Source organism: Phocoena phocoena, chromosome 1, assembly GCF_963924675.1.
Source record: "Phocoena phocoena chromosome 1, mPhoPho1.1, whole genome shotgun sequence".
NCBI classification, from domain to species: Eukaryota; Metazoa; Chordata; class Mammalia; order Artiodactyla; family Phocoenidae; genus Phocoena; species Phocoena phocoena.
Window position 1 is genome coordinate 40,943,125 of NC_089219.1, and position 17,426 is coordinate 40,960,550.

Sequence of the window (17,426 nt, forward strand, 5' to 3'; positions counted from 1 at the left end):
TATTTCTTATAGGGGAAGATTTGACTGTCAATCAAAAAGGGAATAATGGAGCAGATAATTAGAGAAGGCATATCCTAGAGGTAGATAGGGACCTATAAGGACAAGGAAAGTATAAATTTCCTGAGAAGCTAAATTAGTCATTGGCATTAACAGGTATGATTGAATAGCTTTCTCTTTAAAAAGAAAACATTAAAAATTAAAGGAAAAAGGTGATATCCATGCTCAAACACTGATTATTTGCAAGATGTTTTTTACCATTCCTTTTTCCCATGCACTAAGACTCTGACCCTATATAAACCCCAGATCCTCAGTAAAAGAAACATCCCTCCAATTATTCCAATCCTCTTTAATGAGATTTGCTTGGGAAATTTTAGTTACATTAAAGAGAAATCAATGAGGGATGTAATTCTGGGAATGAGGCAGAGACGCCAACCTCATTTTTGGAATATCAGCAGGAAGGACATCTCAAGAACAAAAGAAAGTTAAAAGGAACTAATCAGAGGGTGGGGCGGAGTCGAGATGGCAGACTAGGAGGATGTGGAATTCGTGTATTAGCACAACTAGGGCACCTACCAGGCACCGGTGGGGTACCATGGACACCTAAGGGGATGGGAGGAACCCCTAGTAACTGGTTGTTTCAATTATATTTTTATTTTTCCTATTATATTTTTTTACCTTTCTAATTTTATTTTGTTTTATATTGCACTGCTCCTTCTTTCTTTCTTTCTTTCTTTTTTTTTTTTTTTGCCACACCATGCAGCTTGCGGGATCTTGGTTCCCAGGCTGGAGGTTGGGCTCAAGCTCCTGTGATGGGAGCACTGGGTCCAAACCACTGGACTAACAGAGAGCCTCAGACCCCAGGGAATATAAATTGGAGTGAGGCCTCCCAGAGGTCATCTCTGCACCAAGACCCAGCTCTATTCAACTGCCTGCAAATTCCAGGGCTGGACGCTTCGGGCCAAACAACCAGTAAGACAGGAATACAACCCCACCCATCAAAAAAGAAAAAAAAAATGAAATGACAAAAAAAGTATGTTACAGAAGAAGAACCAAGGTAAAAACCTACAAGACCAAATAAATGAAGATGAAATAGGCAAACTACCTGAAAAAGAATTCAGAGTAAGGGCAATAAAGATGATCCAAAATCTCAGAAACAGAAGGGAGAAAATACAAGAAACATTTAATAAGGATCTACAAGAATTAAAGAGCAAAACAATGATGAACAACACAATAACTGAAATTAAAAATACTCTAGAAGGAATCAATGGCAGAATAATTGAGGCAGAAGAAGGGATAAGTGAGCTGGAAGATAAAATGGTGGAAATAACTGCCAGGGAGCAGAATAAAGAAAAAAGAATGAAAAGAATTGAGGACAATCTCAGAGACCTCTGGGACAACACTGAACACACCAACATTCAAATTAGAGGGGTCACAGAAGAAGAGAAAGAGAAAGTGACTGAGAAAATACATGAAGAGATTATAGTGGAAAACTTCCCTAATATGGGAAAGGAAATAGTCAATCAAGTCCAGGAAGTGCAGAGAGTCCCATACAGGATAAATCCAAAGAGAAACATGCCAATACACATACTAAATCAAACTATCAAAAATTAAATACAAAGAAAAACTATTAAAAGCATCAAGGGAACAGCAACAAATAACATACAAGGGAATCCCCAAAAGGTTAACAGCAGATGTTACAGCAGAAACTCTGCAAGCCAGAAGGGAGTGGCAGGACATATTTAAAGTGATGAAAGGGAAAAACCTACAACCAAGATTACTCTACCCAGCAAAGATCTCATTAAGATTCGATGGAGAAATTAAAACCTTTACAGACAAGCAAAAGTTAAGAGAATTCAGCACCATGAAACCAGCTTTACAACAAATGCTAAAGGAACTTCTCTAGGCAGGAAATACAACAGAGGGAAAAGACATACAAAAACAAACCCAAAACAATTGAGAACATGGTAATAGAAACATACATATTGATAATTACTTTAAATGTAAATGGATTAAATGCTCCAGCCAAAAGACATACACTGGCTGAATGGATACGAAAACAAGACCTGTATATATGCTGTCTACAAGAGAACCACTTCAGACCTAGGGACACATACAGACTGAAGCAGAGGGGATGAAAAAAAGATATTCCATGTAACTGGAAGTCAAAAGAAAGCTGGAGTAGCAATTCTTACACCAGACAAAATAGACTTTAAAATAAAGACTATTACAAGAGACAAAGAAGGACACTACATAGTGATCAAAGGATCAATCCAAGAAGAAGATATGACAATGGTAAATATTTATGCACCCAAAATAGGAGCACCTAAATATATAACGTAAATGCTAACAGCCCTAAAAGGGGAAATTGACAGTAACACAATAATAGAAGGGGACTTTAACATCCCACTTTCACCAATGGACAGATCATGGAAGATGAAAATAAATCAGGAAACACAAGCTTTAAAGGACACATTAAGCAAGATGGACTTAATTGATATTTATAAGACATTCCATCCAAAAACAACAGAATACACTTTCTTCCCAAGTGCTCATGGAACATTCTCCAGGATAGATGATATCTTGGGTCACAAATCAAGCCTCAGTAAATTTAAGGAAACTGAATTCGTATCAAGTATCTTTTCTGACCACAATGCTATGAGACAAGATATCAATTACAGGAAAAAAAATATAAAATATATAAACACATGGAGGTGAAACAATACCCTACTAAATAACCAAGAGATCACTGAAGAGATCAAAGAGGAAATCAAAACATCCCTAGAAATAAATGACAATGAAAACACGATGAGCCAAAGCCTATGGGATGCATCAAAAGTAGTTCTAAGAGGGAAGTTTATAGCAATACAATCCTACCTCAAGAAACAAGAAACATCTCAAGTAAACAACCTAACCTTACACCTAAAGCAATTAGAGAAAGAAGAACAAAAAAAACCCCAAAGTTAGCAGAAGGAAAGAAATCATAAACGTCAGAGCAGAAATAAATGAAAAAGAAATGAAGGAAATGATAGCAAAGATCAATAAAACTAAAAGCTGGTTCTTTGAGAAGATAAACAAAATTGATAAACCATTAGCCAGACTCATCAAGAGAAAAAGGGAGAAGACTCAAATCAATAGAATTAGAAATGAAAAAGGAGAAGCAACAACTAACACTGCAGCAATACAAAGGATCATGAGCGATTACCACAAGCAGCCATGTGCCAGTAATATGGACAACCTGGAAGAAATGGACAAATTCTTAGAAAACCACAACCTTCCAAGACTGAACCAGGAAGAAATAGAAAATAGAAACAGACAAATCACAAGCACTGAAATTGAAACTGTGATTAGAAATCTTCCAACAAACAAAAGCCCAGGACGAGATGGCTTCACAGGCAAATTCTATCAAAGATTTACAGAACAGCTAACACATAACCTTCTCAAACTCTTCCAAAATATAGCAGAGGGAGGAACACTCCTGAAATCATTTTATGAGGCCACCATCACCCTGATACCAAAAGCAGACAAAGATGTCACCAAAAAAGAAAACTACAGTCCAATATCACTGATTAAAATAGATGCAAAAATCCTCAACAAAATAATAGCAAACAGAATCCAACAGCATATTAAAAGGTTCATACACCATGATCTAGTGGGGTTTATCCCAGGAATGGAAAGAATCTTCAATATATGCAAACCAATCAATGTGATACACCACATTAACAAACTGAAGGATAAAAAACATATGATAATCTCAACAGATGTAGAAAAAGCTTCTGACAAAATTCAACACCCATTTATGATAAAAACTCTCCAGAAAGTAGGCATAGAGGGAACCTACCTCAAAAGAAAAATGGCCATATATGATAAACCCACAGCCAACATCATTCTCAATGGGGAAACACTGAAACCATTTCCCCTAAGATCAGGAACAAGACAAGGTTGCCCACTCTCACCACCATTATTCAACATAGTTTTGGAAGTTTTAGCCATAGCAGTCAGAGAACAAGAAGAAATTAAAGGAATCCAAGTTGGAAAAGAGGAAGTAAAACTGTCACTGTTTGCAGATGACATGATACCATACATATAGAATCCTAAAGATGCTATGAGAAGACTACTAGAGCTAATCAATGAATTTGGTAGAGTAGCAGGATACAAAGTTAATGCACAGAAATCTCTTGCATTCCTATACACTAATGATGAAAAATCTGAAAGAGAAATTAAGGAAACAGCTCCATTTACCACTGCAACAAAAAAAATTAAATTCCTAGGAATAAACCTACCTAAGGAGTCAAAAGACTGGTATGCAAAAAACTATAAGACACTAATGAAAGAAATTAAAGATGATACAAACAGATGGAGAAATATACCATGTTCTTGGATTCCAAGAATCAATATTGTGAAAATGACTATACTACCCAAAGCAATCTACAGATTCAGTGCAATCCCTATAAAATTACCATTGGCATTTTTCACAGAACTAGAACAAAAATTTTTACAATTTGTATGGAAACACAAAAGACCCTGAATAGCCAAAGCAATCTTGAGGAAGAAAAACGGAGATGGAGGAATCAGGCTCCCTGACTTCAGACTATACTACAAAGTTACAGTAATCAAGACAGTATGGTACTAGAACAAAAACAGAAATATAGATCAATGGAACAGGATAGAAAGTCCAGAGATAAACCCATGCACATATGGTCACCTTATCTTTGATAAAGTGAGCAAGAGTATATACAATGGAGAAAAAGCAGTCTCTTCAATAAATGGTGTTGGGAAAACTGGACAGCTACATGTAAAAGAATGAAATTAGAACACTCCCTAACACCATACACAAACATAAACTTAAATGGATTAAAGACCTAAATGTAAGGCCAGACACTATCAAACTCTTAGAGGAAAACATAGGCCGAACACCCTTTAACGTAAATCACAGCAAGATCCTTTTGGACCCACCTCCTAGAGAAATGGAAATAAATACAAAAATAAACAAATGGGACCTAATGAAACTTAAAAGCTTTTGCACGGCAACGGAAACCATAAATAAGAGAAAAGACAACCCTCAGAATGGTAGAAAATATTTGCAAATGAAGCAATTGACAAAGGATTAATCTCTAAAATAGACAAGCAGCTCATTCAGATCAACATCAGAAAAATAAACAACACAAAATGGGCAGAAGACCTAAACAGACATTTCTCCAAAGAAGATATACAGATGGCCAACAAACACATGAAAGGATACTCAACATCACTGATCATTAGAGAACTGCAAAACAAAACTACAATGAGGTATCACCTCACACAGGTCAGAATGGCCATCATCAAAAAATCTACAAACAATAAATGCTGGAGACCTCATTCATTTCCACCGGACTTTTGTGCAGCAGCCCCAGCTCTTGTCATCGCCATCCCTCCACTGCCTCCCCCGCAAGAGTTCGCTGTCGCTGGAGCCACCTCCGGTTACTCGTAGTGCTCGATTCTCTCTGCTTCACTTCCCACCAACCGCAACCATTGACGCCATGTTGGGTTATTCGAGTGACCGAGACTGCACCTGGGGTCGAGGGTTTCGTGTCCCTCGATTTGGAGGAAGTAGGGCAGGGCCGTTATCTGGAAAGAAGTTTGGAAACCCTGGGGAGAAATTGGTTAAAAAAAAGTGGAATCTTGATGAGCTGCCCAAATTTGAGAAGAATTTTTATCAAGAACACCCTGATTTGGCTAGGTGTACAGCACAAGAGGTAGAGACATACAGAAGAAGCAAGGAAATTACAGTTAGAGGTCACAACTGCCCAAAGCCAGTACTGAACTTTTATGAAGCGAACTTCCCTGCAAATGTCATGGACGTGATTGCAAGGCAGAACTTTACTGAACCCACAGCTATTCAAGCTCAGGGATGGCCAGTTGCTCTAAATGGATTAGATATGGTTGGGGTAGCAGAAACTGGATCTGGGAAGGCGTTGTCTTATTTGATGCCTGTCATTGTCCACATCAATCATCAGCCACTCCTAGAGAGAGGTGATGGACCTATTTGCTTGGTGCTGGCACCAACTCGGGAACTGGCCCAACAGGTATAGCAAGTAGCTGCTGAATACTGTAGAGCATGTTGCTTGAAGTCCACTTGTATTTATGGTTGTGCTCCCAAGGGACCACAAATACGTTATTTGGAGAGGGATGTAGAAATCTGTATTGCAACACCTGGAAGACTTACTGACTTTTTAGAATGTGGGAAAACCAATCTAAGAAGAACCACCTATCTTGTCCTTGATGAAGCAGACAGAATGCTTGATATGGGATTCGAATCCCAAATAAGGAAGATTGTGGATTAGATAAGACCCGATAGGCAAACCCTAATGTGGAGTGCTACTTGGCCAAAAGAAGTAAGACAGCTTGCTGAAGATTTCCTGAAAGACTATATTCATATAAATATCGGTGCACTAGAACTGAGTGCAAATCACAACATTCTTCAGATTGTGGATGTGTGTCATGATGTAGAAAAGGATGAAAAGCTTATTCATTTAATGGAAGAGATCATGAGTGAGAAGGTGATTAAAACCATTGTTTTTGTTGAAACCAAAAGAAGATGTGATGAACTCACTAGAAAAATGAGGATAGATGGGTGGCCTGTCATGGGTAGCCATGGTGACAAGAGTCAACAGGAACGTGACTGGGTTCTAAATGAATTCAAACATGGAAAGGCTCCTATTCTGATTGCTACAGATGTGGCCTCCAGAGGGCTAGATGTGGAAGATGTGAAACTTGTCATCAATTATGACTACCCTAACTCCTCAGAGGATTACATTCATCGAATTGGAAGAACTGCTCACAGTACCAAAACAGGCACAGCATACACTTTCTTTACACCTGATAACATAAAGCAAGTGAGTGACCTTATCTCTGTGCTTCCTGAAGCTAATCAAGCAATTAATCCCAAATTGCTTCAGTTGGTCGAAGACAGAGGTTCAGGTCGTTCCAGGGGTAGAGGAGGCATGAAGGATGACCATCGGGACAGATACTCTGTTGGCAGAAGGGGTGGATTTAATACATTTAGAGACAGGGAAAATTATGACAGGTGACTCTAGTCTGCTTAAGAGAGATTTGGGGGCAAAAACTCAAAATGGTGTTTACAGTGCTTCAGATTACACCAATGGGAGCTCTGGAAGTAATGTGTGTCTGCTGGTATACAGAGCAGCTTTAGGACTGATAATCCAACAGGGACTTACCAGAATGGATATGATAGCACTCAGCAATATGGACGTAATATTCCCAATATGCACAATGGTATGAACCAACAGGCATATGCATATCCTGCTACCACAGCTGCGCCTATTGCTTATCCAATGCCAAGAGGATATTCTCAATAAAACTTTAGAAGTATATGTAAATGTCTGTTTTTCATAATTAGTCTTTATATCGTGTGTTATGACACAAGGTAGTTATTTAAGAAACATGGGAAATGAAGAAATGACTGCAGTGCAGCAGTAATTATGATGCACTTTTTCGCTATTTAAGTTGGAAATTTCTCTACATTCCGGAAACAATTTTTGGTTTCTTTGTACTAGAAAATGCAGGCAGTGTTTTCACAAAAGTATATGTATAGTGATTTTAAATACAATAAATGAAGGCAATGCATGGCCTTCCAATAAAAAATATTTGAAGACTGGAAATAAATAAATAAATAAATAAATAAATGCTGGAGAGGGTGTGGAGAAAAGGGAACCCTCTTGCACTGTTGGTGGGAATGTAAATTGATACAGCCACTATGGAGAACAGTATGGAGGTTCCTTAAAAAACTAAAAATAGGACTAACACATTGCCAGTAATCCCACTACCAGGCATATACCCTGAGAAAACCATAATTCAAAAAGAGTTATGTACCACAATGTTCATTGCAGTACTATTTACAATAGCCAGGATATGGAAGCAACCTACGTGTCTACTGACAGATGAATGGATAAAGAAGATGTGGCACATATATACAATGGAATATTACTCAGCCATAAAAAGAAATGAAATTGAGTTGTCTGTAGTGAGGTAAATGGACCTGGAGTGTGTCATACAGAGTGAAGTAAGTCAGAAAGAGAAAAACAAATACTGTATGCTAACACATATACATGGAATCTAAAAAAAATAAAATAAAAGGTTCTCATGAACCTAGAGGTAGGACAGGAGTAAAGATGCAGACGTAGAGAATGGACTAGAGGACATGGGGAGGGGGAAGGGTAAGCTGTGACAAAGTGAGAGAGTAGCATTGACATATATACACTCCCAAATGTAAAATAGAAAATAGATAGGTAGTGGGAAGCAGCTGCATAGAACAGGGAGACGAGCTCGGTACTTTGTGACCACCTAGAGGAGTGGGATAGGGAGGGTGGGAGGGAGAAGCAAGAGGGAGGGGATATGGGGATATATGTATTCATATAGCTGGTTCACTTTGTTATACATCAGAAACTAACACAACATTGTAAAGCAATTAGACTCCAATAAAGATGTTAAGAAAAAAAAAAACTAATCAGAACCACGTTCACATAAAAGAAAAATTTATTTTTATTACCTAGAACTGAGGCCAAGAAGAATCGCAAGAAGGAGACAATCATAACTGAGCACATGAAGCTGCAGTGACTCTGTAGGTCAGGAAGGAGAGTGAGTCATGGAGAAGACATATATATCCAGTTTAGGGCTATAAAACCAATTTGTACTTTCTGAACCTTGAGTCTAGCTAGCTTGATCTCTACTTGTCAGAATACTGATCTAGAGATCCACGGTAGAACACTTGTCTCTGCCTCGCTATATTCAGAGAACTGCCTAGCATGTTGGGGAGAACCTGTTACTGGGAAAAAATGAACCCATAAACCCTGTAATAGCCTCTTTTCCCTTCTCTGTTTCTACCAGCAAATGAACAGACTGCTTCTGCTCAATAAGTTTGGCAAGATATGAAGGTTATTTTATTTGAGCAGATATGAGTCATCATCACTCTGAAAAAAAGGATGTTGATAATAATTTTTTTTTAAAGAGCTGAAGATGACACTAGCAAGAACGGCATATTTCTCTTGGGATCCTAAATCTCCTTTGGAAATTTAGCTTTTATGTAGCCAAAGTATTTTTGCAATCATTTCTTTCTATTCATTCATTTAACACATTTACTGAATGCCTACTGTGTGCTGTGGAGGCCCTAGGGTACAACATGAGGAAAAAGCGTGGTCCTTGACCTTGTAGAGCACATAGTTTAGTAGAGGGAGAGAGAGATAACCATATAATCACACTAATATAAATGAAAATACGCATTTAAAACAGTGCAGGATGAGGGCTTCCCTGGTGGCTCAGTGGTTAAGAATCCACCTGCCAAAGCAGGGGACACGGGTTCAAGCCCTGGTCTGGAAAGATTCCACATGCCGCAGAGAAATTAAGTCCGTGTGCCACAACTACTGAGCCTGTGCTCCGCAACAAGAGGGGCCACTGCAATGAGAAGCCCAAGCACCGCAAGGAAGAGTAGCCCCTGCTCACCGCAACTAGAGAAAAGCCCCAGCAACAAAGACCCAATGCAGCCAAAAATAAATAAATAAATAGATTTATTTTAAAAAGCTTTTTTTTTTTTAATAAAAAAGTGCAGGATGATTTGAGAGCATATAACAGTGGGATAATTTAGAATGTGGAGCCAGGTTTCTCTCAGAAAGTGCCATTCCACTGAGATCTGACAGTTGATTGGGAACAACAGACAAAAGGTATGTTTATAGGGGTGGTAAGAAAGCTTTTCAGGTCGAGGGAGCAGCACGCACAAAATCCCTGAGTCAAGAGGTAGCATGGGACACTAGAGGATCTAAGAGGGGCAGGATGACTGGGACACAGAAAAGGAAAAGATGGGTGTGAGAGGAAACCACAATGTGGCAGCGGCCTCCTCTTAGAAAAGCCTGTAGACAGACTAGTATGTTTCCCAAATCTTAGTCATGGGTTCTAGCTTCATGATTTTTTCTTATTGAGGTATAATCAACATATAATATTATTAGTTTTAAGTGTACACTATAACGATATATCAAGAACTCATACAATTCAATAGCAAAAAAAAAAAAAAAATAGCCCAATCTGATTAAAAAGTGGGCAGAAGATCTTCAAGATTTTTGATGTATTTCTGTATCATTTTGACAAAAATCTATTGTTTAAATCAACCCTACCTCATTTTACTTAAACACATTGCTCCCTTTAGTAAATAAAGTTTATTTCAAATGTATACGTATAGCTGATTCACTTTGTTATACAGCAGCAACTAACACAACAATGTAAAGCAATTATACTCCAATAAAGATGTTAAAAAAAAAATGCTAGGCTGTCATAGCCCTTTTTAAAAGACCCAAGCAAAGGGGTTTGTATACAAGGTTTTCAAACATGGGGTTTGAAAAGAAGATATATATATATATATATATGGAATCTAAGAAAAAAAAAAATCATGAAGAACCTAGGGGTAAGAGGGAAATAAAGACACAGACCTACTAGAGAATAGACTTGAGGATATGGGGAGGGGGAAGGGTAAGCTGTGACAAAGTGAGAGAGTGGCATGGACATATATACATTACCAAACGTAAAATAGATAGCTAGTGGGAAGCAGCCGCATAGCACAGGGAGGGAAGAGATATGGGAACATATGTATATGTATAACTGATTCACTTTGTTATAAAGCAGAAACTAACACACCATTGTAAAACAATTATACTTCAATAAAGATGTTAAAAAAAAAGAAAAAGAGGTAACAGTGTTCCTCTGATGGCAGCAAGATCAGAGGGAGGGGCTGGGAAGGTGAAGATAAGATTTTAGGAAACAAGGTCACCAGTCTAGCCCTGCTTCCCTCCCTCCAGAGCTTACTCACTCCTAACCTCAGTTCTTACAGGACAGTTTAGGGTATATTTTAATTAAGTAGGACATTTTCTCATAACCCTCATCCAAATCTTAACAAAATAAAATCCACAGAAGCCCACATTGAAATCTAACTTTAAACTCCCAGTGCTGAGAGACACAGAGTATATGAGCTATGGCTTTTGACTCTGTGGATCTATTCCTGGCTTCATCATTAACATGGTGAATATCCTTGCTTTGAGATTTTTAGAACAACCTTAATTGTCATTTTTTGTGGTTTGAATTGTCTTATTAAAATATAATTTTCCAGGAGTTAAATTTATTTACTTAATTAGAGGTCTATTCTCTCTTCAATATGCACATTCTCAAAAGTCAACTCACATCTTCGAATGGGGGCAGGGTGTAGTATACCCTTTGGCATAATAACATCTAATTACAGGATTACATTAGTGCACTCAGTACCTTTAATCACATAAGATTTGATAGAGCACCAAGAAAACCTGTGCTGATCTCTCAACACTAAAGACCTTAAAGCATGAATGTCAGGACACACCATAGTTGTCTCTGCCGCATCTGTAGGATCTTTGATTTCAAAAGAAAAAACAGATTTGGAGATCCTGATGATATTATTTTGATTAGTGATAAATTAGAAAGATTCCCAGAAATAGCAATAATTATAGCAATAATAACAATCATGACAATGATGTACAATAATAATGTTTAATGGTTTTCAAATGCTTTTCATATAAACTTTCCCCTTTGCTCCTCACAATGATAAAAGCAGGGCAAGAATTATCAGTCCTACTTTATGAATAGAGAAATTAAGCATCAAAAATGTTCACATTTGGGGGAATATCTGGGAACATGCACAAGGAATCAAAGGCAAATCTGAGAAGAGTGCTTTTCCAGGTATTTCCTATGAGAAAAACTATGAGATCTTGGGAAGCCACTGAAACTCCCTAGCCTCAAATTTTTCATCTGTAAAATGGTCTAGATTAGAAGATATGAATATAGAAGGAGAGAATAAGACACTAGATTTCACAGCAGGGAAGAAGTAGTATGGGTAAAACCAGGGCTGGGCCTCCCATAGACATTTGTACACAGGACTAAGATTGTCACCAGGCCCAGACTCAGGAGGTTGAAAGGTCTGTTCCACTCACACCCAGCATGGTGGAGCACAAAAATACAGGTATCGGTATCAAACCAAAATTAATCCTAAGAGATTCTCAGCTCTGCTACTTAGGAGTCATTTGACATTGGGTCTTTTTGATCCTGTTTCCTTATCTAAAAATTAGGGATAATAATGTATCTCTGCCAGGGATGTGATGAAGAAAAAATAAGTTAGTATGTACAATATCTATTACAGTGGTTGACAAACTTTTTCTGTAAAGGGCCAGATAGCAGAGGCAAAAACCAAGTATATTATATTGGAACTTATGTAACGAGAGCAAAAACACATTTCCACAAAATTTTTATTGATGAAATGTAAAATATAATAGTAATAAAATGAGCTCTTTTTTGTAATACAGGTTTAGTAATGAATAGAATGGAATTTTCTGTGGGAATATCATTTCTCTAATTTGGGAGGCAAAGCCAGTGTTGCCTATCATCAAATCAATTGCAAATGTTCATCTGTAAAAATCATTTTTACTCAAGAGCCATAAAAAACCAAATAAGCTGGATTTGACTTGCTGAGAGTGTATGAAAGTTCTATTATTCTACAACTTCATTAACATTTAGTGTTTTCAGTCTTTTTTATTCTGGTGAGTGTGTGAAGCTGCTGCCTTTTCAATAACGTCTACCACAAGCAGCAAGACTCAAAGAAAATTTTCCCTTAACCTAGAGTTGAAAGCTGAAGAAAATTCAACTAAGAACTCAGGTACTTCTGAGAGGAAAAAAGTAATTATCTGTAAGTGTTTTAAAGTTTTTGCCATTTTATTTTTTTTAAAAGGAGTCTTTTATTATTAAATAAGTATTTAAGAGCTTAATTCACATGACTACTAATGACTTTAAAAACAGGCATGAGATAATCTATGAGGATTCAGAATTTTATTACTTTATCTGCTCATGCCAACAACCCAAGAGCCAGGAGATACGGGTTTCCGAATGGCTCTGCCACTAAATAGCAGTTGTTCTTAAACAAGTCACTTTTCTTCTTAGCTTTGATTTAGTAATATAACAAATAGCGATGATAATCACCTTGCAATCTCACATAGTTCTTTATTCAATTAACAAATACTTTCTGGGTACCTATTATGTGCAGGCTTTAGGGATACAAGAGTGAGCAAAAACAGACACTGGCTCCACCCTCATGGAATTCATAGTGCAAAGATGAATCAAAGTCACACAAGTAAATATAAAATGTAAAATTAAGTTGTAAGCATCAAAATCACAGAATCAGAACCTCAGAATTAAGAGATCTTAGGGATCATCTAATAAAATCCTCCAATCTTTTCTTCAGAGATACACAAAATACGAAAAGATGTTTTTTTTAAAGTTAGAAGTTCCAGATAAAGAAGTGGTAATATTACTGTTATGAAATTTCAGGAAGATAACTAGATGTATTTCTGCTCCAACATTTACAATTAGAAACTAAGCATACCTTGGGCTTACCACCTTTGACCTCTAATGTGGCTCACAGAAGAAAAATTAATAGTGATATCTCATTAACCTAAATAAGGTAGTCTATGTTTGTGAAGGTGATAAGATAAGGGCCTAAGTGGAGGGCCAGAAGTTCAGAAGAAAAATACATTTTATTGGTCCACAAAGGGAGAGGCATCTAGGTCTCTTAGACAATTACTATACTTAGAGCTGGTTTGGAACTCAGACCTAGTTTGGCTTTTTTTCTTTAAGTAACCTTGAGTAAACCTCTTATTCTTCCTGGGTCGGAGTCTCCTCATCTGTAAAATGAAGAAGTTGGCCAGATAATGTTTTATGGCTCTGATTTCAATGACACCACCGCAACTAGTAGATCAGATGGTGTCTCTTTTTACTAATAAACAGAAATAAAGCCAGTGAAGCAGAAAGTCAGATAGATATGGGTTCAAATCCCTCCTAACTATGCAACCTCCTAACTATGTAACCTTAAGCAAGTCACTTATTCTCTTAGATCTAAGTTTCTTCATCTGTAAAATGAAAATAATAATGACTATTTCATATTATTGTGAATATTATGAATATTCCAAAAAATGAGGTATATAAAGTGACAGGCATGGCATATAAATAGCTTCCTTCCCTTCTCCTTAGTCTGAGGATTACAGCACTGAACGCAGAAAATTTCAAGCATCTGATGACATGATTCACTTAAGCCAGCAGCTACCATGTGTCCAAACCCAATGCTTCTGCTAAGACTTGAGGATGACAGAAGAAAGACACAGTCCCTGCTTAAAGTACTTACTGTAGGGGAAACATAAGCAAAGGGAAGGAGGTAGGAAAGTGTAGGGCAGATTAGTTTTTGCTGGAGGATAACTAAGCATTTTTAAAATAATATTGTCTCTATGTCAGACCCTGTATTAGGCATTTATATGCATTATTTCATTTACCTATTGAGGCAAGTTTTATTACCCTCAACTTTTAGATACTTTGAAATATAAATTATCTTGCCCAAGATTTTCATAGCTATTTAATGATAGGACTGAGCAATAAAAACATGTATCTGTGACTCCAAAGCCCAAGATTTTTCAAAATGATGAGTAATGAGAAATGCAGCTAGAAATAAGGACTGGTCTGACACCAGGGAGTCCTCTAAATGCCAAGGTAAAAAGTTTGCACTTTAGGGAGCCATTGGAGGTTTCTGAGCAGGAAAGTGACATAGATGAAGATTCTATTACCTAAGGAAATGTAGTAAAACATAATGTTTAAGAGCTTAGAATTTGTAGCTAAACTACCTTGTATTAAATGGCCTTGGAGCAAGTTACCTAACCTTTTTGTCCCTTAGTTTCCTCATCTTTAAATAGGGATAAATAATAACAGAACCTACCATGTACTGTTATGGGGAGGATTACAACCATTAATACATATAAAGCTCAGGAATACTTCCTGGCATATAGTAAGCATACACGGAAAGTTAAGCTGCTGCAGTTGTGGTGGTTAGTATTATTGCTATTGTGTTAGGAAAGAAGCCCGTTAAGACAGAATTCTCAGAACCCAGTCTGACAATTCAGCCCTCTTCTATTAAGGAGAGAGTGAAAGGTTAATTGTACATTGTCGGTGAAGTGAAGGCTTGCTTTGTGAGTTAACAGCCACAAAAAGAATCCAGGAGGAATTGTTTAATCTAGTTAAGAGAGTAAGTAGTTCAATGTAGAGAACAAACGTATGGACACCAAAGCGGGGAAAGTGGTGGGGGTGGTGGGGGTGGTGGTGGTGGTATGAATTGGGAGATTGGGATTGACATATATACACTATATGTAGAAAATGATAACTAATAAGAACCTGCTGTATAAAAATAAACAAATAAAATTCAAAAATTAAAAAAAAAAAAGAGAGTAAGTAGCTCAAGACATGGCACCATCCTCTAGTTTCTACCCATAAGAGTAATTAGGACCTGATTCCCTTTAGATGGGGTCCAAGATGGCAGGCAACACAATACAGTGGAGAGGAAATACCAAGCCAGGAAACCTAGATTTCAATCTCAAACCTGCTACTCTCTCATTCTGTTACCATTAACAGATGACTCTCCCTTTTATGTCTAACAGTCCTGAACTACAAATAAAGAGTGATCTTGCCTACTCCACAGATCATCATGAGAATTAAACAGGATATGCAAAGCTTCTTTTGTTTGAATGCTGCTGTGCACAAAGTAGGCACTCAAAACACTTGAACAAACTGTTAAAATTTGAGAAGTGGTATTTGAGAGGTGAGAAAAAAAGCAAAGCAAGTAGTGGAGTAGTCCTGCATTATAGCCCTGAGAAAAGTAAAAAGCTCTATACTGAAACAGTTCTTTAAAATGTATAGGAGGAAGCTTGGCATAGTGGAAAGAGCCTGAGCTTCAAAGTAAAACAGAACTAGGTTCAAATCATAGCTGCACTATTTATTAGCTATAGGATCTTGAACCAACTATCCGAGCCTCTGTTTCTTCAAAACTAGAATATTAATACTTACCTAATAGGGTGACTCTGAGAATTAAATGAAAAAGCTATTCCTAACAATATACCTAGTTCAAAGAGAAACTCAGCAGACCGTACCAGTACCACCACCCCTATTATTAATAGTAATAATGGCAGTTAACTTTCAATGAGTGTTAATTGCCAGGCACTATTCTAAACATTTTACATGTATTATCTCATTTAATCTTTATTTAATACACTAATGAGACTCATTTCATTATTCCCCACAGATTTTATTGATGAGGAAGCAGAGGCAGTGAGCAGAAGATCTCATCTTAGGACACAGGACTAGAAACTGACAAAGCCAGGACATTGCTACTATTATTTTTCTCTCCTCCATAAGTCAGATTTTTAAAAATCTTGCATAAGATTCCAAAATACTTTCCCTCCCAGTATCTCACTTTATCTTATCCTTAAAGCAACTTTGTGATGTAGGCTGACCAAGGATAACCATCCCCATTTTACAAATGGGAAAAGAAAAGCCTGTAGAAAATAACTGACTTATTCAACGTCATACAAACAGCAGTCATACCACAACCTCTGCCATGTGGCAGAACTGGAAAATGAACCCATATCTTCAAAGTTCAAGACTAGTGTTCTTTCTAGTAGAAAACTGAATTTCCCACATGATACCACAGAAAGGAGATCTCTCCTTAATTCAGGATCTTCCCATATCAGTCAAAATTAGTGATGTTTTGCTTTCACTGTTATTTCCAAAATTTATGTTTTGGGATGGTCCCTGAATCAAGTGCTAGTGAACTCATCTGGAGGAGCCTTTCTCTGGGGCTCAAAGAGCCTGAGCTCATCTAGTTCAATGATCAAGTTTCCAATCTCTTAACATTTGGCAGTAAAGCCTTCTAAGTACCAACACGGATTAAATCTAAAGGGAAATTATATTACACTTTAATGTGAACCAGTTCTTTACATTAAAGAGTACTATAATGATCACTCTTTAATCACTAAAGAGTAATGATTAAAGCATTATGTACAGGAAGACATTCTCAGAAAAAAAGAAGGTAGGTTCTAACTTTGTATCTACCAAATAATGGGCTAACTCCAACTCGGGATGCATGTTTGCATTAGACAGGCCAGAGCTAGTATCCTGATTTTTATCACTGTGTGAACTTAAACAACTTACTGTACCCTTCTAAACTTTAGTTCCCTTATCTCTAAAATGGGGATAATAACACCTATATCAGAGGATGCAGGAGGAGAATTAAATAGCAAAATGTAAGTAAAGTTTTAGTACACAGCAGGTCTTCACCAAATGGTAGCCATTACATCAAAAGGAAAATATGAGGGTCTAATTAAGACAATCAGAGAGCACTAATAAAGTCACAATGATAGGAAATGGTGAAGCTGAAGTTTTAATTCAGTGTTTCTATTCTCTGTTTTCAATATTACATTCTTTTCTACCAAAGTGTTTTTCACATTGTGAGAGGTTTGTTATTTAAAAAAGAGACAAAAATAAAAGAAAAATAAAGA

The 17,426-nt window shown here is 37.2% G+C and overlaps 1 protein-coding gene and 1 pseudogene across 1 annotated transcript in view; one reads left to right on the plus strand and one right to left on the minus strand.

The window, feature by feature from the left end:
• The window catches only part of AGBL4 (AGBL carboxypeptidase 4), a 1,274,144-nt gene that overhangs the window by 974,280 nt on the left and 282,438 nt on the right, over positions 1 to 17,426 (minus strand). The window lies entirely within an intron of this gene.
• On the plus strand, positions 5,355 to 7,355 carry LOC136128571 (probable ATP-dependent RNA helicase DDX5 pseudogene; annotated as a pseudogene).